The sequence below is a fragment of the Chiloscyllium plagiosum genome, unplaced genomic scaffold (assembly GCF_037043375.1).
Source record: "Chiloscyllium plagiosum isolate Xiang-an unplaced genomic scaffold, Cpla_swu_hap1 HiC_scaffold_15, whole genome shotgun sequence".
Lineage (NCBI taxonomy): Eukaryota > Metazoa > Chordata > Chondrichthyes > Orectolobiformes > Hemiscylliidae > Chiloscyllium > Chiloscyllium plagiosum.
The window spans coordinates 42,963,773-42,970,108 of NW_028270153.1; the positions used below are offsets into that span (position 1 = coordinate 42,963,773).

The following is a 6,336-nucleotide window of genomic DNA, read 5'->3' on the forward strand; positions in this document are numbered from 1 at the left end:
ATGTGTTTTCCCAGTCGAAGTGGTGTCCTTCATTATCTGTTTGTAAGGATTCTAGTGAGAGACGGTCACGTCGTTTTGTAGCTAGTTGATGTTCATGTATCCTGGTGGCTAGTTTTCTGCCTGTTTGTCCAATGTAGTGTTTGTTACAGTTCTTGCACGGTATTTTGTAAATGACATTAGTTTTGCTTGTTGTCTGTATAGGGTCTTCCAAATTCATTAGCTGCTGTTTTAGTGTGTTGGTGGATTTGTGGACTACCATGGTACCAAGGGGCCTTACTAGTCTGGCAGTCATTACTGAAAGATTTTTGATATCGGGGAGAGTGGCTAGGGTTGCTGGACGCGTTTTGTCTGCTTGTTTAGGTTTGTTGCTGAGAAATCATCGGACTGTGTTCATTGGATACCCTTTTTTTAAATAGACTATACAGGTTATTTTTTTCTGCTCTGCATAGTTCCTCTGTGCTGCAGCGTGTGGTGGCTCATTGAAATAATGTTCTGATGCAGCTTCATTTGTGGATGTTGGGATGATTGTTTTTGTAGTTTAATAATTGGTCCATATGTGTTGGTTTCCTGTAGACTCTGGTTTGAAGTTCCCCATTGGCTGTTTGCTCCACTGTGACATCTAGGAATGGCAGTTTGTTTTTGCTTTCCTCCTCTTTAGTGAATTTTATGCCAGTAAGGTTATTATTGATGGTCTTGAAGGTTTCCTCTAATTTGTTTTATTTAGTGATGACAAAGGTGTCATCCACGTAGCAGACCCAAAGTTTGGGTTGGATGTTTGGCAGAGCTGTTTGTTCGAGTCTCTGCATTACTGCCTCTGCTAAGAACCCTGATATCGGAGATCCCATGGGTGTTCCGTTGGTTTGTCTGTAGGCTTTGTTGTTGAAGGTGAAGTGGGTGATAAGGCATAGGTCCACTAGATTGATGATATTGTCCTTGCTGATGAATTTGGTGGTGTTTGGTGTATGTGTCTTTCAGTCTTCTAAGAGCGTAGTCAGTATTTCCTTGGCCAGGTTGATGCTGATTAATGTGAATAGGGCTGTTACATCAAAGGAGACCATTATTTCATCCTCTTCTATCTTACTGTCTTTAATGGTCTTCAGGAATTCTTGGGTGGAGTGGATAGAGTGGTGTGAGTCTTCTACTAAGTGTTTCAGTCTTTGGTGTATCTCCTTGGCCAGTCTGTAAGTTGGTGTTCCAGGTAGCGAGACTATGGGTCTGAGGGGGCTCCTGGTTTGTGAATTTTGGATAATCCGTAGAAGCATGGTGTGTTGGATCCGTCTAGTTTCCTTTTTCGGAATTTGGTTTATTTATTTCTCCAGATTTCTGAAGATTTTGAATAGGGCTGTGATTCGGTTCTCTAGTTGTGGGGTCGGGTCTATCGCCACTTGTTGGTAAGTGTTGGTATCTGCAAGTAATGTGTTCGCTTTTTCAATGTAGTCTCTTTGATTTAAAATGACTGTCAAGCGTCCTTTGTCTGCACGTAGGATAACAATGTTTTTATCTTTTTTTAGTCTTTCTAGTGCTTTCCTTTCTTGTGTATTGAGTGTGTTGCCTTCTTTTTGTCTGTTTAATGTTGGTGTGACTACCTGTCTGATAGTTTGCTGGGTTTCTTCTGAGCTGGTTGGCTTTCAGCGTTGTTTCTAATGCTGCTAAGAAATCTTTCTTGTCTGAATCCTGGAAGTTGTAATTTAATCCTCTTACTAAGACGACTTTTTCAGTGTCTGTTAAGGGTCGGTCAGATAAGTTTTTAATCCATGCTTCTGTGTTTTCAGTGTTGTTACTTTGTGTAAGTTTGCCTAGTTTTTTCTGCAGATCTAGCTTTTTCATTTTCTGTGTATGTCGCAGTCTAATATTAATGGCTTGCTGTACTATGTCTGTCCATTCATGATCTGTTGCATGAGCGAGTAAACTGGGGTGGCACAGTGGCTAGCACTGCTGCGTCACAGCACCTGGGAACTAGGTTTGATTCCCACTGCAAGCCACCATCTGTGTGGAGTTTACACATTCTCCCCATGTCTGTGTGAGTTACCTCCAGGTGCTCTGGTTTCCTCCCACAATCCAAAGATGTGCTGCCCGGGGGAATTAGCTATACTAAATTGCCCATAGTGTTAGGTGCATTAGTTAGGGGTAGGTATAGGGTAGGGGAATGTGTCTGGGTGCGTTACTCTTTCGAGGGTCAGTATGGACTTGTTGTGTCAAAGGGTCTGTTTCCATACTGTAGGGACTCTAATCTAAAGATTTTTGGTACAATTTTTCCCAATTGTATTTATGGAGTATGTTGTGGGCATCATTAATCATTTCTCTAAGCATTCTGAGACCGCTTTGCTCTGCTATTCTTTTGGCCAATGGAGTTTTAAGTGGAGGTTTGTATGTAACACATTTAGGTAGTACCTGTTTTCTTAGGCATTCATGCAGGAAGTACAGCTGTTCGCAGGTAGCACTCTGTCAACTGGCATTCGCTTCCCATTTTCAGGCCAGCTTTAGCTTATTGCGCCCATAGGTGTTAGCAAGTTCTGGATGTAGGTTTGCTCAATGAGCTGGAAGGTTTGTCTTCAGATGTTTTGTCACCACACTCGGTAACATCTTCAGTGAGCCTCCAGACGAAGCACTGCTGATGATTCCTGCTTTCTATTTATATGTTTGGATTTCTTTGGGTTGGTAGTGTCATTTCCTGTAGTGATGTAATTTCTTATTGTGATGTAATTTCCTGTTCTTTATCTCAGGGGGTGGTAAATGGGATCCAAGTCAATGTGCTTGTTGATAGAATTCCATTTGAAATGCCATGCTTTTAGGAATTCTTGTGTGTGTCTCTGTTTGGCTTGTCCTAGGATGGATGTGTTGTCCCAGTCAGTGGTATCCTTCCTTATCCGTTTGTAAGAATGCTAGTGAGAGAGGGTCATGTCATTCTGTGGCAAGTTGATGTTCATGTATCCTGGTGGCTAGTTTTCTGCCTGTTTATCCAATGTATTGTTTGTTACAGTTCTTGCACAGTAGTTTGTAAATGACATTGGTTTTGCTTGTTGTCTGTATAGGGTCTTCCACGTTCATTAGCTGCTGTTTTGTGTGTTGGGAATGGGAATCATACAAAATTATTGGTGACATTAGGGAAGAAGTACTTAGAAGAGATCAATCACATGCTTGGGTAGTTCAAAATAAACACAGAATTTTAATGAGTTGTGGAGATTCCCACCGTGTCACCTGAAGAGTTCACAGGAAATATGTTTCCATGTTAATACAGTCTGCCTTGTGGCCAATTAATGTTAAATGATGAGATGGGATTCTGCCTCTCACACAGAAAGGACTCTCACCTCAGATCAATTGGTCCAACTGAGTGCTGGCAACCCTGTAATCCTGACAGTGCCATGGGAATGCTAGCTACTGCTGGAACTACAAATAATCTCACCAGTCTAAGAATCAGAGCCCATAAAAACAAGGCATGTGTGCAGTCTTGTAATGAGGCTGGGAGGTCAACTAGGTGTGGTATGAGGAGGGCAGTGGGACAGGTAAATTGTGAATTCCTTGAAGAAGAGGGTGATGCTCCAACCTGGGAATGGAACCAATGAAGGAGGCTGCATCCCCTTTCCTGCCTGAGACCTGTACAAGGTGCCATGTTGTAAGTCATCCAACAAGTCCCCGCATCCTGACACCTCTTTCTAGCTGCAAATTGCAGCCTGACAGGAAGCAGCTCTTTAGTTGCCAATAAATATAGCACTGAAGTGCTTCAATTAATTGGGTTGAGGACAAATGGACCTCTCTGGGACTATCTGACCCTGTAAATTTGTAGACACTCAACTGGACATTACAGAAAGATCTGGGTCCTATATAATTTTTCCCAAGCATTGGCAAACAGGAATTGTAATACATTTCACCTTATTCACAATGCAACTGCTCGGAACATTTACCTCTTAATTTCCACTAGTTTACTGCTGGACTGGTTATGCCAAGTTTCCTCTTTCACTGGCTCCACACAGTGGTTCATAACCTCATATAGGGCTAAGTGTGAAGAAATATGGTGACAGAGATGGAGTGGTTTAATTTGTCGGATGTTCTACCAAAGTATGCTAGTGGTAAGCAATGCAGCACGCTGCTTCTCAGCATTGCTCATGGCTGCCACAAGCATTTTATACAATTAAAAGCTTCACCCAAACATATGCCATCAACTGTTGGACAGTCAACGTTTTAGTCCCATGCTCACTTCATTCCAAACTAAAGCAGTACTGATCTCTTCAGTGGCCTAAAGGATGACAGCCCCTTAATGTTTCTGCAGTTTTACCAGAGTTCTATAACAACAAGGGTTATCTGCACAACCACTTACAGAAAACCTGCAGGTTATTATTTAAAATGGATTGATTTTGGGAAAAGTGGTCAGTGTCACATTTCTCAGACAAGTGAATTTCACATTCTGTTACACTTGCACTGTTATGAAAAGAAAAGGAAAATTTAACCATTGCAGTTCCTTCCCCGCAAATATTTTTTCTTATATTTTCAAATATCTATCTTTATTATGATCGTTATCTCTTTTTAATTGTACACTAGGCTTTGGCTAATTAAAGTTGAAATAATTTACTCCATGATGTGGTCTTGCATTTGTGTTTGTCAATTTTCTACAGGCATATAGTGTTAATAGTGATAGAATCTTCTTTCTGTTTGACTGAGTCCACATGCTATATCACATTTGTGATGTGGAAAGCCTGTTCACCTTCTCATTGAAGATTATTCCATGCTGAATTTCATCCCGGTCAATCTTGCTGTTAAACGTCATGTTGCTGCCTAGGGTTTACACAATCTCTGGCTCGTTGCCTGTTGTTGCTGCCAGCATGCTGCGTGTACGCTGCTCAGTTAGGTCTTATTGTATGCACGGGTTGCATTTCAGAAATGGGTTTCTTGCATAGGTGAGCTTAGTTTCAATGACCATCACATGACTTCAAACACAAACCAACCGTACAGTGGGTGCAACAGACCACACTTCTCCCACAGCTTGCTTGCTTTCAGCATCAAGGCTTCTGTGTCAGTACTGGTAACAGTATAATGCTTGCAGATCTTGATGTCCAGCTACGCTTGTTTAGTATTTTCTTTAAGCAACAGTCAATATCGCAATCTTTTTCTCCATGAGCATTTCAGGGAAATGTTGATAGGCATTGAAGACATGACCAGCTGTTTTATCCATTCAGACACCTTGGACTCTTAAAACAAAACCCACAATCTTCACCATTACGATGGGAACCGAAGTACAACTGATCAATTAATTATTTTAACTATTGCCTGTTAGATATCAGGTCTCTATAGCAAGTTTTAAAGCTTACTTTTATAAAAAATTTATTTTCCAGAATTTTCCATTGTTTAGCAGGATTATTCTGGTACTGCTGAAATAGACCTGTGCAACCTTTCATTTCCAATGGCTGTCATAATTTTCACCACTTCCTTATCTGGCTCCACAATATTTAGATTTTTTAAAAAGTTCCATGCTTTATGTAAAGAATCTAAACATGGATAGGATGTCTGTATCTTCCCATTTCTTGCTAGGAAATTTGGTAACCACCTGTCTGAAGAGCCCTGAGTTTTGTAAAAGATTCAAAGTTTGTGCGAAGATTTGTAGCTCGGGTGCTCGTTGTTGTTGTTCTGTTCGCTGAGCTGGAAGTTTTTGTTGCAAATGTTTCGTCCCCTGGCTAGGCGACATCATCAGTGCTTGGGAGCCTCCTGCGAAGCGCTTCTTTGATGTTTCCTCCGGTGTTTATAGTGGTCTGTCCCTGCCGCTTTGTAAAAGATGTTGAAGTTTTGGGAATTTATGACGGTCTTACTGTGCAGAGGTCAGTAATAATGTTGTGTTTCATTTGCTTATTTCTTAAATTGCACCCTCAGATATTTTCACAGTACTCTGGTACTGTTTTTTTTTTGGCTCACACATGTTTTCCTTCACGAGCGGGAATCACAGCTGAGGTTGTCTTCATGTTCCTGCAGTTTCTGCAATCCAATTTTGTCCAAACTCTGTGCCTGAACTGTCTTACAAATCTAGTACTCATTGTTTGTGTAGTGATGTTTATTATTCTGTGATCTCAGTATAAATGTAACTTCTGCACAGTTTTGTTCCATCAAAGTCCCTTTCCTGTGACTTTCAAGCTTGCATCACTACTTCAAACATCCTTTTTTGTGTGTTTTTTGATACATTGCTCAGATTAATCATCTGTTCAGTGATGACTGTTAGAGAGAGCTCCAAGACAAGATTGGAGGAAAATTTCGCCAAAACTTTCCCAAGTTATTCAGAGGGTTAGCTAAATTAAACAGGAGTTCCACATTATTCTGCAAAAAGATGTTAAGCCTGTCTTCCTGTATACTTCA

At 40.9% G+C, this 6,336-nt stretch overlaps 1 pseudogene; it reads right to left on the bottom strand.

Moving 5' to 3' along the window:
* Positions 1 to 476: 476 nt before the first annotated feature.
* LOC148147645 (uncharacterized) lies at positions 477 to 3,979 on the bottom strand (annotated as a pseudogene).
* Between the last annotated feature and the right edge of the window lie 2,357 nt (positions 3,980 to 6,336).